The following is a 17,960-nucleotide window of genomic DNA, read 5'->3' on the forward strand; positions in this document are numbered from 1 at the left end:
AATGTGTTATTGACTGAGTTATTCCAAGCACGATTATGTGATTAACCATTTCAATGGAATGACTTGTATAGCTTCTGGAATCTATTTAACCTGCTAGTCATCTGGACTAATGAGTTAATGTACTTCATTATTCAAAAATCCAGTATTTGAGTGTGAGCAAAGTCTTTGAACCTCCATCGTGAAAAGCCTTTCGGCTAACATCTTATCCATATGACTTTTACTCTCAGAAAAACTCTCTAATGTGTTAATATTGTTGTTTGACATGTTATCCGATCTGATCTTACAAATTGAAGCTATATGATATTTTCCCTCAATTTGTTGACTTCCACATTTTTTTAAAACAAAAGTATTTACTTTTAACAAGTTTTTTAAAAAACTTTGTTTTCAACATTCATATTTTAAACAAGTGCGTTAAAAACCTTATTTCAAAGGAAGCATTATTTATCTTCTAGCTTCATGTGCATATTTTTACATAACGCTCATGATTTGAATAAATCATCGTTTTCAAATTCATGATCATTCATGGCTAACCTGTTTTCACGCAAGCTATTAGTTTTTCATAAAGTTGATCTGATCAAATCTGATTTCAAAAGAATTTATGATTGATGATCTTTTAGTTATAAAATCTTTTGATACCTTCTTGCTCAGAAATCATATGGTTTAATCCATATAAGAGCATGAGAGTCATTGTAGCTAACATGGTGTGGACCCAAGAGAAGTTGGGTACCAAGAACTAATATTTGTGTTGTAGGTATCCTAAAGAATTATAAGATAAAATTCTATTGATGGAGATGTCAATATGGGAGAATTGAATTTCTTCCTCGGGTTGCAAATCAAACAGAAGAAGAATGGGATCTTCATATCTCAAACAAAGTATCTCAGAGAACTTCTAAAGAAATATGGTTTGGAGCAAGCCAAGAGTGCAAATACACCTATGAGCTCAACCATATCATTGGACGCGGACGAGAATGGCAAGGATGTGAACTTGACTAAATATAGAGGGATGATTGGATCACTACTCTACCTCACGGCAAGCAGACCAAACATTCAGTTTAGCGTAGGAATGTGTGCCAGAGATCAATTAGCTCCCAAGCAATCATATGAAGAAGCCGTCAAGAGAATCCTCAGATATCTTGTCGGAACACCAAATTTGGGAATATGGTATCCAAAGAAAGGAGCAGAATATCTAATGGGATACTCAGATGCTGATCACGGAGGATACAAAACAGACAGAAAAAGCACCAGTGGACAATGCCAATTCCTAGGAGGCTGTCTTGTTCGTGGTCTAGTGAGAAACAAAACACTGTGGCCATATCTTCTACAGAATCAGAATACATTGCCACTGCCAGCTATTGTGCTCAGATTTTATGGTTAAAACAATAATTACAAGATTTGGGAATCAAGTTGAAGGAAATCCCAATCCTGTGTGACAACACAAGCACAATCAGCCTGTTTAAGAATCCAGTCAATCATACCCGAACCAAGCATATTGATGTTCGATATCACTTCATTCGGGACCATGTTCAAAAGAAAGATGTAGAAGTAGAACTCATTCCTACTGAATATCAAATAGCAGACATTTTCACAAAGCCTCTCGACCAGCAGAAGTCCAAATACTTCAGAAGAGAATTGGGAATGGTAAATCCCAATGAGCTGTAAGAAATTCTGCATTACTTCTTTATTTTGAGTATTTCGATTTAATGTTTTGATGATTAGAAGACTGACTTAAGCATCGAAGAGGATAGAAATTTGTTGTGTAGGAAAGCTCTGTTTTGACGTTGAAAAACAGAGGTGAACAGAGTATGGAATGATCGATGAAGACATCGATAATCATGCTACAAGGAAAGGTTAATTTATCGATCACTTGATCGATAAATGAAGTATGTAAGGCGAAAGAACGAAATTGGAGGGAGAATTATCGATAAGCTGATCGATAAGTCAATTATCGATCAACACATCGATCAGGAGCAACAAGGATTTGAGACACATCACTCAATTTGGTAAGAATTATCGATTAATTGATCGAATAACTGTTAATCGATCACATGATCGATCAACTTAGACAGGTATGACTTCTCACTACAAAAATTATTCATAACATATTCGATCAATTGCTTTAACGTGATCTATAATTATGCATTGTGTTTCTACTATTCTTATTCGATCATCCTTAGTCTCCACCCTATCAATTTTCTGATTAAAGGGGAACTTCACATTCACATGTGTCTTATATCTTAAAAGCTCATCTCCTTCGTCAAAATAGTATACTCATCTGCATTCACTGTCAATTGATTAGTTTTGATGATGAGTTGCTTTCACATTTTCCTTTCATGATCCAATTCGAAAACAATTTATAGAAAGGATTATGTATACATTTGATATTTGATTGTACTAACTATTCTCCTTGCAAGAAGTTGTTGAATTCATAACAGGAGAATTTATGCTATGAAAGAAACTCCTCACTGGACTACAGAATAAATTATCCAATTTGAGGATTGATAATTTAATGCGCAATCAAGATATGGAGAAAAGAGAAAGTGATTGAAGATAGAAAGATTATTGGCATCAACCTTCAAAGCATAATCACCAATGCCAATACGAATGAGCATTATGCCTGGCAATGGACTTCATGAATCAATTCTCAACTTGCCGAATTCAAATGAGCATTTCTAAACCCTCTCCTTTATAATTTATGAATATTGATGCATTACATGGTTTGTGCGCACTGAGAGACGAGAATGATATAGGGGGAAAGATTACCCCCCACACAGGAGCTATGTCGTTTAAACTTTTTGCTGATGTCAAATAGGGGGAGAGATAGGCATGAAAAATATGTTGCATCTGATTTGATTTCATATCATCCATATTTTTCACAAAGGATTTGCCATCATCAAAAAGGGGGAGAATGTTAGATATGATTAGTTTTGATGATGTCAAATAATAGAGCAAAAAGTTTACATAAATTATTTATCTCATATTTTGACTAACTATCATACTTAATATCTTGTGTAGTTTCCTCAAGAAAAGAAAGGAGTTATTATGTTGCACTTTGAGTTATGGAGAATGATCAAGAGGAAGAAGAAGAAGAGAGATTGAGAAAAGAAGAACTTGCAAGATCAAATGAAAATATCAAGATTCAAGTTCATAGATTTGATGTTAAATGTTGCTATACTCAATCAGAAGTTTGAATGGCTCAGTCGGAAGCTAAAATATACAACCGGGAAGTTATACCATCATATATTGAGTCACCCTTCATATAAACATGGAAAATAAGCTTCAGAGGTGATTTTCATGGGCAATTATCGATCACTTGATCGATCATCCATTTATCGATCAAGTTATCGATAAAATGCATCCTCTGTTATGCTCTGTTCTTCGTTCAGCTCTGACATAGGTTCGGTATTTCTTCAATATCTCTCAAACCACAAATCCGTTTGAGGTGAAACTTGATTCCTATGAAACTAGACTCAGAACACGGTTCATGGACACCAAAATCAACTTCAAAGAGTTTCATATGAGGGAGATATGTTGCTTCGAAACATTGCAGTAAGGATTAACGCCTTGATTCCGACCTTCAGTCATTGTGATGAAGATAACTTTGCAACCACAACGAATTTTGGGGTGATTCTTGTTGCATTAGAAAGTAGACTCAAAGAGCTTTCTGGGGATAGGTCATTTGCAAAATTTGGAGTTGAATTGGAAGAGTTATGATCACTCAAAGTTGACCTTCGTTTTGCTGGAATCAGACTTCGAATTTATTGAGGCAAAGACCAGAAGTTCTACACTGAACGATTAAGTTCTCAAGCAACATGCTACTCAAACATGTTATTGAGTAAAAGCTCTAGAAGAGATGAAGAAATGAAAAGCCATTATCATATGTTACTCGAGCCTGATCAAGCGACTACATACTCATCGAGTTACTGGTACTATCTCCTCAATTCTTCTCTTTTATCTTCATACATATTATTAAGGTTTTATCAGTAACATGTTGGATAAATGATTTTTGGATAACGTTATGATGAATATGTTTATCGATCACTTGATCGATAACTGTCAAGGTTTTATCGATCACGTGATAGATAATTTAGTCTGCTCAATAACTTGCTAGATTGATCGATCAACTATCGATCATTGGTATAGCTGCTTAATATAAGATGTTGCGGGAATAATCGATCACTTAATCGATCAGACCTTTATCGATAACTTGTTCGAATATTACATGTCTTCTTACTCGATATAGTGCTCTGTCAAAACCATTCGTTCAAAATCTTTTATCGATCAATTGATCGATCAAACATTTATCAATCAAATGATCGATTATTATCTTCACTGCATTAACTCATGTTGAATCATTTTTTCGATCACCTAATCGATCATCTTGAAACTCCTGTTTTCACATAACGTGATCGATAATCAGTTTCTTTACCTTACAGGATTAAATCTCTTTTTTCATTTTATCGATCACTTGATCGAATATTCATTGATCGATCACCTGTTCGATTAATCCATATAGTCTGTGTTTTTCGCTGAATATATTCTTACTCATTGTTTATCGATAACCTTATCCATCATCCATTTATCGATAATTTGTTCGATCATCAATGACTGAAGTTTCATTTCTGTAACACTTGGATTATCGATAATCTGTTCGATCAACAAGTGTTCGATCACTTGTTCGATCATGGAACGTTTTCCGTTTAAACATCAGTCGACTATGATGATTCTTAAAATCAATGATCTATTTTCTTTCAAGCTTTTCTCAGCCTTCTTTTAACATATAACTCTTTATTAAAAGATACGAAGGCAAACGTAACTTGAAAAGGTTTATTCTTGCATAAATCATTTTTGGGTCACTGTATTCATGCTTCATCATTTATCGATCATTTGTTCGATCATCATATGATCCATAATCTATTCGATAATTGCATCTATCTGCTATATCTTTTCTTCATGTAATTAATCGATAATATAATCGATCAAAGCTTTATCGATCAAGACATCGATCAAGTAAGTTCATCTTACTTTCTGAATATCTGATGATTGATTCCATGTTTTCCAACTTATTGTTTCTATGATTATCAGATACTTATCACTTGATCTGAGGAAGATTATTTCAGATAAAGAGCCACAACGAATTTATGATGTGAAGAATCGACGTTCGTCAGAAGCTTCCAACGGCTAGTTTCAACGGTCATATTCTTCAAGCCAAACGGGAAGAAAAAGCTCAACGGTCAACTACCCAACATCATCTATAAATAGAAGAGCATTCAAAACAAAAAAAGAAGAGTCTGAGCTTACAACATCAAATGCTAAAATGCCGAATCAACGTATTCTCATTTAGAGCTCCGAAAGAAAACTCCCTGTCTCTGTACTTCATAGATTAAAACTTATGTATTCGTAAGATAGAGAGGAGAGTTTCCCAAACGTGCTTAAGATTCATCTATCACTTCTTTGAGAGAAGAAATATTCAATCTTCATTATCATTATTAGATTGTATCCTTACGGTGAGTAAGGGGGAGTATTTACCTCGGTGTGAGGTTGCTGTTGAATAGACTGATTAGTCTAAGAATTGTAAGTGGCGTCACAAGTGCCCGGATCAAACTTGTGATTGTAGTGGTTCTCAAGTACCCGTGTTAAACTTGAGGGAGATAGTCGATTGAAAATCTCAGGGGGAGCCTGGGGACTGGACGTAGGTCAGTGAGGACCGAACCAGGATAAATCACTGTTTGCATCTTCTCTTCCCTTACCTCTTTATATTTCCAGCTAAACCATTTTACTACTGTGATTATGCTTATCTCGATTCATTGTTTTTTATACTCAGAATTTCTTATGAATTTCATTACATTGCGAAAAGATTTTTAATTTTAATCAACACCCAATTCACCCCCCCTCTTGGGTGTTCAGCCATTCCAACATTTGGTATCAGAGCAGGTCACTTGTTTAAAGGATCTAACGATCTCAAGTGCAAAGATCATGGCTGACTTTGAAGGTTTTGATTATACAATTCCACCATTTCTCAAAGATATTGATTTTTGGTATTGGAAAGCTCGTATGATACGATTTTTGAAAACTATTGATTTTGATATGAGATATGTTTTTACAAATGATTTTGTTTTTAAACGAAGAAAGGATTGGACCGAAAAAGAAAAGAAAATGTTTTCTTTGAACATTCAAGCAATGAAAATTCTGTATAGTGCTTTAACTGAAACTGATTATGAGAAAATCAGATCTTGCTCTACTGCCAAGAATATTTTAGATACTCTTGACTCTTGTTATACTTCTAACACTTGTGTTGAAGCTAAATGTGAAGACAGTTCACTTGAGACCGATCAAAAAAGGGATACACAATCATCCACTCTCAATGAACAAATGGAAGTCGAGATCGAAGAAGGTGAAATCACACAATACTTCCATAAGTCTGTCAACACAGAAGAACAAGAGGAAGATGAGCATCAAGAAGAGCTCAGTATGGACGAATATGATGAATCATTATTTGGAGCTCAAGATGCACTTAAGGTAAACGGTCCCAATTCTTCTCGTACATTACTTATGAAAAATGATTTTGAAAGTTTGCATAAAACTGTTGTTCAACCAGTCATTGATTCTGTTTTCAAAAGTAAAAATGTTTTTAATCATGCTGGAAAATTTACTAGGAAGAAAGAACTTACAAAGAGAAATCATTTAAGATTGCATTCTTTTGACCAACGCAATATTTGCATAAAATCTCATAATGGATATCATTCTGTTATTTGCAATTATTGTGGTAAATCAGGTCACATTTCTCACGCATGCTATTTTAGAAGAAATCCTAATGTGAGAAATAAATTTGTTTGGGTTCCCAAAGGACAAGTAAAGTCCAATGCTAACACTCAAGGACCCAAAGCAAAATGGGTACCAAAATGTCCTTCTAGTATTTTAATTTTGCAGGATATTTCTAAGAACGGACATATTGGCCTAAAGAAGAAGAAAGTGCCTAAGAGAGCTACTTACATGATCAACATGAGAACTCTTAGAGCACCCATTGCTGGAACTACAAAGTCCAATCATAGGAAGCAATGGATACAAGCCAAAGGAGTACGTTGCGCCTCAAGGATGGACTACCACAGTGTAAAATTTGATTACCTTGAGGAGAACAAGAAAAGGAGGATCTCTCAAGCATTAAGCAGAAGACTTCTTGAGTCTACATTTTATGAGAGAATATTGCAAGCACCCAAGGCGAGGAATCAAAAGTCTCAACCTCACAGAAAAATGCATTGGGTATGCAAAAGCAATCCTCCAAGTACCTAAGGAAGAAGGGAGAAAGCCTTTCCTCAAGATTGTGACCACAAAGGAATTGATGAACAAATCTTGAGAAAGCTGATCTGGTATGGATTTTGGTGCTGAATGTGGAAAGAAGAAAAATCAACACTAATCCATCAAAATCAAGCAAGCTGTCACAAGGACAAGAGAAAATATGGTGATATCTAATCTTTACCCTTTACTGTGCTGATATGAAATTCATATTTGGGTAATGAATGCTTGTTCCTTGTTGCATTCCATTAGCAATCAATCTTTTATGATCTTCAAATTATTTTCCGATTGCTAAATGGACCGAAAATAGAATTGTGCATAGTTTTCTATGTGTTTGTATTTTCAAATGCACAATCCAAATTTTTTTTAAAACTCATTGTGAAAGTGCATACAAATGATTTGAAAGATATTCATTTTTGTTTTGCATTCAAATGATTTTCAAAATTGGAAGTTAATATTTTGAGTGCTAAAAGTCAGAAATGCTTCAAATCCTTCTAATAGAGTTTTCTCCATCTCTAACGTGTTAATTCCTGATTTTAATGTGCTATCCTATACTTGAACTCCTAAATCCTATTTTTCAACAAGTTAGACCTTCAGTCTAACAAGTTAACCATCCATGTGAGTTTCAAGTCTATCTTTACAGAAAGATTCCAATACGTCAAAGCCTTATGCTTAATGTGTTATTGACTGAGTTATTCCAAGCACGATTATGTGATTAACCATTTCAATGGAATGACTTGTATAGCTTCTGGAATCTATTTAACCTGCTAGTCATCTGGACTAATGAGTTAATGTACTTCATTATTCAAAAATCCAGTATTTGAGTGTGAGCAAAGTCTTTGAACCTCCATCGTGAAAAGCCTTTCGGCTAACATCTTATCCATATGACTTTTACTCTCAGAAAAACTCTCTAATGTGTTAATATTGTTGTTTGACATGTTATCCGATCTGATCTTACAAATTGAAGCTATATGATATTTTCCCTCAATTTGTTGACTTCCACATTTTTTTAAAACAAAAGTATTTACTTTTAACAAGTTTTTTAAAAAACTTTGTTTTCAACATTCATATTTTAAACAAGTGCGTTAAAAACCTTATTTCAAAGGAAGCATTATTTATCTTCTAGCTTCATGTGCATATTTTTACATAACGCTCATGATTTGAATAAATCATCGTTTTCAAATTCATGATCATTCATGGCTAACCTGTTTTCACGCAAGCTATTAGTTTTTCATAAAGTTGATCTGATCAAATCTGATTTCAAAAGAATTTATGATTGATGATCTTTTAGTTATAAAAATCTTTTGATACCTTCTTGCTCAGAAATCATATGGTTTAATCCATATAAGAGCATGAGAGTCATTGTAGCTAACATGGTGTGGACCCAAGAGAAGTTGGGTACCGAAGAACTAATATTTGTGTTGTAGGTATCCTAAAGAATTATAAGATAAAATTCTATTGATGGAGATGTCAATATGGGAGAATTGAATTTCTTCCTCGGGTTGCAAATCAAACAGAAGAAGAATGGGATCTTCATATCTCAAACAAAGTATCTCAGAGAACTTCTAAAGAAATATGGTTTGGAGCAAGCCAAGAGTGCAAATACACCTATGAGCTCAACCATATCATTGGACGCGGACGAGAATGGCAAGGATGTGAACTTGACTAAATATAGAGGGATGATTGGATCACTACTCTACCTCACGGCAAGCAGACCAAACATTCAGTTTAGCGTAGGAATGTGTGCCAGAGATCAATTAGCTCCCAAGCAATCATATGAAGAAGCCGTAAGAGAATCCTCAGATATCTTGTCGGAACACCAAATTTGGGAATATGGTATCCAAAGAAAGGAGCAGAATATCTAATGGGATACTCAGATGCTGATCACGGAGGATACAAAACAGACAGAAAAAGCACCAGTGGACAATGCCAATTCCTAGGAGGCTGTCTTGTTCGTGGTCTAGTGAGAAACAAAACACTGTGGCCATATCTTCTACAAATCAGAATACATTGCCACTGCCAGCTATTGTGCTCAGATTTTATGGTTAAAACAATAATTACAAGATTTGGGAATCAAGTTGAAGGAAATCCCAATCCTGTGTGACAACACAAGCACAATCAGCCTGTTTAAGAATCCAGTCAATCATACCCGAACCAAGCATATTGATGTTCGATATCACTTCATTCGGGACCATGTTCAAAAGAAAGATGTAGAAGTAGAACTCATTCCTACTGAATATCAAATAGCAGACATTTTCACAAAGCCTCTCGACCAGCAGAAGTCCAAATACTTCAGAAGAGAATTGGGAATGGTAAATCCCAATGAGCTGTAAGAAATTTGCATTACTTCTTTATTTTGAGTATTTCGATTTAATGTTTTGATGATTAGAAGACTGACTTAAGCATCGAAGAGGATAGAAATTTGTTGTGTAGGAAAGCTCTGTTTTGACGTTGAAAAACAGAGGTGAACAGAGTATGGAATGATCGATGAAGACATCGATAATCATGCTACAAGGAAAGGTTAATTTATCGATCACTTGATCGATAAATGAAGTATGTAAGGCGAAAGAACGAAATTGGAGGGAGAATTATCGATAAGCTGATCGATAAGTCAATTATCGATCAACACATCGATCAGGAGCAACAAGGATTTGAGACACATCACTCAATTTGGTAAGAATTATCGATTAATTGATCGAATAACTGTTAATCGATCACATGATCGATCAACTTAGACAGGTATGACTTCTCACTACAAAAATTATTCATAACATATTTGATCAATTGCTTTAACGTGATCTATAATTATGCATTGTGTTTCTACTATTCTTATTCGATCATCCTTAGTCTCCACCCTATCAATTTTCTGATTAAAGGGGAACTTCACATTCACATGTGTCTTATATCTTAAAAGCTCATCTCCTTCGTCAAAATAGTATACTCATCTGCATTCACTGTCAATTGATTAGTTTTGATGATGAGTTGCTTTCACATTTTCCTTTCATGATCCAATTCGAAAACAATTTATAGAAAGGATTATGTATACATTTGATATTTGATTGTACTAACTATTCTCCTTGCAAGAAGTTGTTGAATTCATAACAGGAGAATTTATGCTATGAAAGAAACTCCTCACTGGACTACAGAATAAATTATCCAATTTGAGGATTGATAATTTAATGCGCAATCAAGATATGGAGAAAAGAGAAAGTGATTGAAGATAGAAAGATTATTGGCATCAACCTTCAAAGCATAATCACCAATGCCAATACGAATGAGCATTATGCCTGGCAATGGACTTCATGAATCAATTCATCAACTTGCCGAATTCAAATGAGCATTTCTAAACCCTCTCCTTTATAATTTATGAATATTGATGCATTACATGGTTTGTGCGCACTGAGAGACGAGAATGATATAGGGGGAAAGATTACCCCCCACACAGGAGCTATGTCGTTTAAACTTTTTGCTGATGTCAAATAGGGGGAGAGATAGGCATGAAAAATATGTTGCATCTGATTTGTTTTCATATCATCCATATTTTTCACAAAGGATTTGCCATCATCAAAAAGGGGGAGAATGTTAGATATGATTAGTTTTGATGATGTCAAATAATAGAGCAAAAAGTTTACATAAATTATTTATCTCATATTTTGACTAACTATCATACTTAATATCTTGTGTAGTTTCCTCAAGAAAAGAAAGGAGTTATTATGTTGCACTTTGAGTTATGGAGAATGATCAAGAGGAAGAAGAAGAAGAGAGATTGAGAAAAGAAGAACTTGCAAGATCAAATGAAAATATCAAGATTCAAGTTCATAGATTTGATGTTAAATGTTGCTATACTCAATCAGAAGTTTGAATGACTCAGTCGGAAGCTAAAATATACAACCGGGAAGTTATACCATCATATATTGAGTCACCCTTCATATAAACATGGAAAATAAGCTTCAGAGGTGATTTTCATGGGCAATTATCGATCACTTGATCGATCATCCATTTATCGATCAAGTTATCGATAAAATGCATCCTCTGTTATGCTCTGTTCTTCGTTCAGCTCTGACATAGGTTCGGTATTTCTTCAATATCTCTAAACCACAAATCCGTTTGAGGTGAAACTTGATTCATATGAAACTAGACTCAGAACACGGTTCATGGACACCAAAATCAACTTCAAAGAGTTTCATATGAGGGAGATATGTTGTCGAAACATTGCAGTAAGGATTAACGCCTTGATTCCGACCTTCAGTCACTGTGATGAAGATAACTTTGCAACCACAACGAATTTTGGGGTGATTCTTGTTGCATTAGAAAGTAGACTCAAAGAGCTTTCTGGGGATAGGTCATTTGCAAAATTTGGAGTTGAATTGGAAGAGTTATGATCACTCAAAGTTGACCTTCGTTTTGCTGGAATCAGACTTCGAATTTATTGAGGCAAAGACCAGAAGTTCTACACTGAATGATTAAGTTCTCAAGCAACATGCTACTCAAACATGTTATTGAGTAAAAGCTCTAGAAGAGATGAAGAAATGAAAAGCCATTATCATATGTTACTCGAGCCTGATCAAGCGACTACATACTCATCGAGTTACTGGTACTATCTCCTCAATTCCTCTTTTATCTTCATACATATTATTAAGGTTTTATCAGTAACATGTTGGATAAATGATTTTTGGATAACGTTATTGATGAATATGTTTATCGATCACTTGATCGATAACTGTCAAGGTTTTATCGATCACGTGATAGATAATTTAGTCTGCTCAATAACTTGCTAGATTGATCGATCAACTATTCGATCATTGGTATAGCTGCTTAATATAAGATGTTGCGGGGAATAATCGATCACTTAATCGATCAGACCTTTATCGATAACTTGTTCGAATATTACATGTCTTCTTACTCGATATAGTGCTCTGTCAAAACCATTCGTTCAAAATCTTTTATCGATCAATTGATCGATCAAACATTTATCAATCAAATGATCGATTATTATCTTCACTGCATTAACTCATGTTGAATCATTTTTTCGATCACCTAATCGATCATCTTGAAACTCCTGTTTTCACATAACGTGATCGATAATCAGTTTCTTTACCTTACAGGATTAAATCTCTATTTTTCATTTTATCGATCACTTGATCGAATATTCATTGATCGATCACCTGTTCGATTAATCCATATAGTCTGTGTTTTTCGCTGAATATATTCTTACTCATTGTTTATCGATAACCTTATCCATCATCCATTTATCGATAATTTGTTCGATCATCAATGACTGAAGTTTCATTTCTGTAACACTTGGATTATCGATAATCTGTTCGATCAACAAGTGTTCGATCACTTGTTCGATCATGGAACGTTTTCCGTTTAAACATCAGTCGACTATGATGATTCTTAAAATCAATGATCTATTTTCTTTCAAGCTTTTCTCAGCCTTCTTTTAACATATAACTCTTTATCGAAAAGACACGAAGGCAAACGTAACTTGAAAAGGTTTATTCTTGCATAAATCATTTTTGGGTCACTGTATTCATGCTTCATCATTTATCGATCATTTGTTCGATCATCATATGATCCATAATCTATTCGATAATTGCATCTATCTGCTATATCTTTTCTTCATGTAATTAATCGATAATATAATCGATCAAAGCTTTATCGATCAAGACATCGATCAAGTAAGTTCATCTTACTTTCTGAATATCTGATGATTGATTCCATGTTTTCCAACTTATTGTTTCTATGATTATCAGATACTTATCACTTGATCTGAGGAAGATTATTTCAGATAAAGAGCCACAACGAATTTATGATGTGAAGAATCGACGTTCGTCAGAAGCTTCCAACGGCTAGTTTCAACGGTCATATTCTTCAAGCCAAACGGGAAGAAAAAGCTCAACGGTCAACTACCCAACATCATCTATAAATAGAAGAGCATTCAAAACAAAAAAAGAAGAGTCTGAGCTTACAACATCAAGTGCTAAAATGCCGAATCAACGTATTCTCATTTAGAGCTCCGAAAGAAAACTCCCTGTCTCTGTACTTCATAGATTAAAACTTATGTATTCGTAAGATAGAGAGGAGAGTTTCCCAAACGTGCTTAAGAGTCATCTATCACTTCTTTGAGAGAAGAAATATTCAATCTTCATTATCATTATTAGATTGTATCCTTACGGTGAGTAAGGGGGAGTATTTACCTCGGTGTGAGGTTGCTGTTGAACAGACTGGTTAGTCTAAGAATTGTAAGTGGCGTCACAAGTGCCCGGATCAAACTTGTGATTGTAGTGGTTCTCAAGTACCCGTGTTAAACTTGAGGGAGATAGTCGATTGAAAATCTCAGGGGGAGCCTGGGGACTGGACGTAGGTCAGTGAGGACCGAACCAGGATAAATCACTGTTTGCATCTTCTCTTCCCTTACCTCTTTATATTTCCAGCTAAACCATTTTACTACTGTGATTATGCTTATCTCGATTCATTGTTTTTTATACTCAGAATTTCTTATGAATTTCATTACATTGCGAAAAGATTTTTAATTTTAATCAACACCCAATTCACCCCCCCTCTTGGGTGTTCAGCCATTCCAACACCCTATATATGCAAAATGAGCCTTTTCCCATGTGCAACGAATAGACATACGTTTTTGTGAGATGACAACCTCCGTTTGAGGGACCTAGAGATCGTATTTTTGCGCGATTTTTTGCAGCATTCCTTGGCATCATATAAGGATGCTTCTTGCCAAGTTTCATAATTTTTTGACAACCATAGAATATTTTTAAAACTTTTTAGTGTTTCACAAAGTGCACGCTCCACGGGCCACCACGGACGGCGGCACTGGCGGCGGCACCCCCTAACATTTAGGGGGGGTCAAGTAGGAGTGAATAAAACCATCAGGATTCAAATGTAACGAGTGGATTTAATTTTGGTACGGGAGTGAAATTTTTGGACCCGTGCTGGAACAGTCCTGGACCCGTGCTGGACGTGCCAAGACGCGTCCTGGATGTGCCTGGACGTCCCAAAACCTTGCCAAACCGTACCCCTTGCCTAGAAGTATGATGCTTTGTAACATCTAATGTAACATCTTTAATTACATTTGCCAAACCGTACCCCAGGAATGTTACATCTTTAATTACAATAGTTCAATCCAGGCCTAGAAATATTATAAGTAGCCTGAACTGGATAGGCCATCAAACTCCTTGTTAGCAGAGGTCTCAAAGATGAGAAAGGAAGTCAAAGCAGTTTCAGAGACTAAACTGCAGAATAAAAGTTTTAGGAGCTAAAGTATTATCAAAGTTAGAGACTCAAGTAAAGTCTCAAAAATCCAAAAAGAGAAAAGAGACTAGATACAAGCCAAAAGTTAAGTTAGAAGTTTTAAGGAGACGGTTTTATGAGATTAAGTCCAAGTAGGGACTAAATCGTAAATTCAGAAAGTTACGGCAATAAGGGCAAAAATGAAAAGTAGACAAAAAATTTCAGGGAAATCCCAGAAAATAGGAAATAATATTCTAAGACTCTTTTGTAAAGAGAAATGATGAAAATACCCCTGAAGCAACTTAAATGGAATTTATAAGGTTATGGCCGGTAAAAAGTACACCGTTTGAAGTAATTATTTAAAATAGCAAGAGACCTTAAAAATATACGCAAAAATGAGGTTAAATAGTTAAGAGGTTGTACTAATTTATAAAATTAGTCCCACAACCAAAAGGTCAGTGGAATGGCTTTAACAAAATATAAATCCTATTATGTTTATAAAAAGGCATTTTAGTAAATGATTTTTAAGCAAGGCTTAAATGAAGTGTTATGACTTGAGAAAATTCATACATATTCTCTAGAATAAAAAGAAATTTATGGAGCAGACAGAAGAATTTTCTGAGCTACAGAAGGCGATTAAGAAAGTTGGACAAATGTAAGTCAAGTAAAGTGGAAGGAAACTCGAAGATTAAATTTAATCCAATGGCTAAGATTCATTCTCCCTTCCTTTCCACTAGATTTTTGACACCTAGACCTTCTAGAAGGATGATGCAATGATGATGTAAAAATCCACTTGAAGTTTCAAGTTTGCCCTTATCTTTTCTATTAGTTTCCAAGGGCATTTTGGTCGATTTAAGGCTAATTTTTGGCTGTAAATAGAACCCCTCCCCCTCTCATTTTTGACCAAGGAGGGAGCCTTAGGGGAAACTCTTGCCATTTTGATTCTTGAAGCATAATCAAGCGCAAGACACCTATTTTGATCAACCAAGTTTGGATCTAAAGTTAGTAGGTTGTTCTACTTTGCATGATGCTTTGTTTTCTTGGTCTTTATGGTTGAAAAATCTGGTTTTCCTTATCATGTGATGCTGGCTAAAATATGTTAGGGATAAGTGAGATGATTTTGATGTTAAACTTAGTTAAAACACATTGATTCAATGTTGTTTCAAGCGGTTTTGTATTGATATTTGAAAGATTTCATGATATGATTATTGTGGGCGCTGTTCGGCCAAGCTAAGATTTGTATTCTATGATGTGTTTTTCATAGTTTTGATACTTGCATTGTGTTTAAAATGAAAAATGGTGCATGGTAAACCTAAAGAATAAGCATTGGAAGCATTGGAATTAAAGTTGAAATTTTCAGATTTCAAAAGCCCCCTATTCTGCCAACATTGATTTTTGGAGGAGCTGGATTTTCATTAATCTAAGCTCATATTTGCATTCCCTAGGCAAAATTGTGTAGGATTGGCCTAAGGGAACAATTTTTACAAAGCTAGAATATTAATCCAAAAATTAGGAGAAAGAGGTTAAGCTCAAGAGGGCTAGTCTTGAACATTATGTAATCTCTTAGTCTTAATAGATTGTATAAAATGTTTATGACCTTGGAACATCCAAGAGGAGGTTTGATGATGTTGACCGAAAGTCCACATGGTTGGGAAGTCAAGGGAGTCGAAGGAAAAGCAAGAGAAAAGCTTATAGTGCACGGTAGTGAACTTACCTATTATCGTTGCTTGATGTTATATGCTTGTGTGTTGCTATGTACATCATGTTTGAATGTTGTTGTGACATGTATTGGCTGCTGTATTGCTATTTATGATGAGTAGATTATGCCTCCATAGCCATGCATCAAGAAGATAGCTTTAAGCATGCTAATATGTTACTAACAAGAGGACAAGCAAGTTGCATGTAGTACATTAGCATCCATCTAGTATGATTATGTGCTATTGTTTGCTACTGAGATTTTTCTGAATCTCACCCCTCCCTAACCAACTATTTAGGTCAATCAATGATGGGCTAAAATGGCATGAGAACCAAGGAGAAGAAAGGGAAGAATTGTTTATGTTAATGAATGAGGTTAATGTTCCATGTATAATTCTCTTATTTTGTAAATTATGTTATGGATGCCAATGATGTCATGTAATTTAATTATAATGTTCATGGCATGAATGAAAATGTATGAGAATAAATAGGAAAGAGTAAGCTCAAGTTATGCATGCCAAAGCAATAAAAAGAATTAAAGTAAGAAGTGGTTAAGGGATAAAACATAGGTCCTATAGCAGTCAGTTTCGAGCTCCAATTTGACCTACCAAATGAATGAATTAAGCCATGAATATTTGTCAGGCTTATGGTACACATCCCAAGTTTTAAAATGAGAGGTAGATCACCTCAATTGGATGTGTACACAAGGAGATACGAATTTTCAAAGTTGAAGCATAGAATCTGGAAGTTTCAGAATTGGCCAAATGAATAGTAAAATTTAATGAATAAACTGTATGAATTAGCCAAAAATAAGTCCATTTTGATAATTTTTTCCTTAAAGAGCATTCAAAGAGCTTTTTGTGGAATTTTGAAACACCTCCATATGATTTTTCTAGATTTAGTTATGATTTTTCAAAGTTGGACCTGTAATCTGAAAGTGCATAGTGAACAGTATATTTTTTGTAAATTAGCATCCAGTTACGTTTTTATGAGGTTAAGGCCATCCAAAATAGTCAAAAATTGTTCTAAATGGACTCTTAAAGTATAATAGAAGTAAGGTGTGACACTTAACACTTTAAAATGATAGGGGGGAAAAAAAGTAAACCCAAATTAATTTTGGAAATTAAAAAAACATGGTTAATATAATCTTTAGTCTTTCAAATTTGTCCTTATTTTGGTTATGATTCCCCAAATTTCAAATCATTGGTTTTGGTCCCTCTAGGGGCGAAATGGTCTATGTTTTTATTGCATTATATGAACTAATGTTTTAAATAAAAAGAAATTTGAGAGACCAAAACCAGTGATTTAAAATTTGATGGACTAAAACCAAAATGAGAATAAACTTGAGAGACTAAAATTTATATTAACCCTAAAAAAATGACAAAAATGCTCTTTTTTTTTTTTTAAAAAAAAAAGGGATTTTACACCCCCAACCAAAGCCCTTGCTGGCGAGAGAGTTTTCCTTGACCAAAGGGGGGAAATTTTTTTAAGGAAAATGAAGAAGGCAAGATTTGATCCTACCACCTAATAGTCATTTGGGCCAAGAAAAACAAGAAGATCTTTGGGTCATCAATGACTTCTCAATAGTATAATACAAAAACAACAAAAATAAAGGTGCAAACATACCCCTGATATTATTTTTTAAGTGCACTCAGTATCTCTCGATCTTTTTAGTGGTGTAATTTTACCCATATTTTCTTTTGAAGTGCAATTTATCCCTCAGG

The sequence above is a fragment of the Neltuma alba genome, unplaced genomic scaffold (assembly GCF_004799145.2).
Source record: "Neltuma alba isolate B1F8T4 unplaced genomic scaffold, ASM479914v2 tig00011842_pilon, whole genome shotgun sequence".
In the NCBI taxonomy this organism is placed as follows: Eukaryota; Viridiplantae; Streptophyta; class Magnoliopsida; order Fabales; family Fabaceae; genus Neltuma; species Neltuma alba.